Genomic DNA, 1309 nt, shown 5'->3' with positions numbered 1-1309 from the left:
TAGGAATGAATACGATCACATTAGGCGCATGACGCGTATGTTAATCTGCATTATAGAATACATAAATAGATGGCTTAAGGATAGGATCAAATAATAAATTAGTCTATCGATGTTTGGATCGAAAACCGAAGTACACTCTGAATAAACCACTAAGTCGTTTATGTAAAAGAATGCAGGTTTTCGGTCTTTACATTGATGGAACAATTTATTATCTTGTGCAATCCTTATCATTTAATTGATAAAGTAAATTTAATTTTACAAAATGTGTCAATTTCATTTACAAAAAAATCAAGTATTTTAAATGAATGGCGCAATGATTTATAAATGAGTCGGAGCGTTATACCCGCTTATTTATACCCTCGCTAGTACTGGGGAATATATCCATGCCATTTGTTCTAAATCGAGTATAATGCTCAAATTTTCAATTTCAAAAGACGTGGTTGCAGTGACAGTGAATACTTTTTACATTTGTAAAAATAAGCGAAACCTGTAATATACTTAAATAAATACCGAATCATCCATCAAAGTGCATTCAGAAGTGTCCCATTACCTAGATATAGGCGATCAAAGGTGACCGCAACTTACTGGCGAGAATTTCAATGAGCTAACCGATCCATACAAGATCTAAGAGTAGCTGGTTTTCAGAGCAACATCCCTCCTATATATTTCTAATATGTTTCCATGGACACGTCTGATAATGTGATTCTTTGCATGAACTACATACTTAATACAATTCTCGACGAATTTAAGTCTAAGACGGGACGAAAACAAATCCCCAGAGCTTTTTTCGTAAAAATTGACATCGGAGGATGATTCTGATATGGCAGGGACGCAAATAAGTTACGCATATTGAAAAAGTGGCTACACAGAATGATACCACCATATAATACTAGATTTGTTAAAAAAGAGGAAGTTTATAGCAGAGCAAGTAGACATGGAATTCATATACTTTCATTCAATGTGGTTTTGTCAAAATCGCGAACGTGTATCACATGAAAAGTAAAAAAACTGGGTAGTATAGTATAATTGTATATCCACAAGTGTATATGAACAACAACTTTAAATTTGTGTCTAGAGTCAATCAAAATCTTACTGTCATGAACAAATGTGTTAAACATGACAGTTTAAATATTTGTTTCATTGAAATATTGTTTTAGATCTCGGTTGAAATCGGGATACGAAAATGAAAATGGCTCTTCCCAATTTCATGATTTTTTTCTTTTCACTAAAAATCATGCAATTCTTTTTGTGTGGAATTAGCAAATATTTTTCCTCTCTAACGTGTTCATGTATTGAAATATGTGAAAAT

The sequence above is a fragment of the Mizuhopecten yessoensis genome, unplaced genomic scaffold (genome assembly GCF_002113885.1).
Source record: "Mizuhopecten yessoensis strain PY_sf001 unplaced genomic scaffold, ASM211388v2 scaffold716181, whole genome shotgun sequence".
Lineage (NCBI taxonomy): Eukaryota > Metazoa > Mollusca > Bivalvia > Pectinida > Pectinidae > Mizuhopecten > Mizuhopecten yessoensis.
This window is presented reverse-complemented; position numbering follows the sequence as displayed.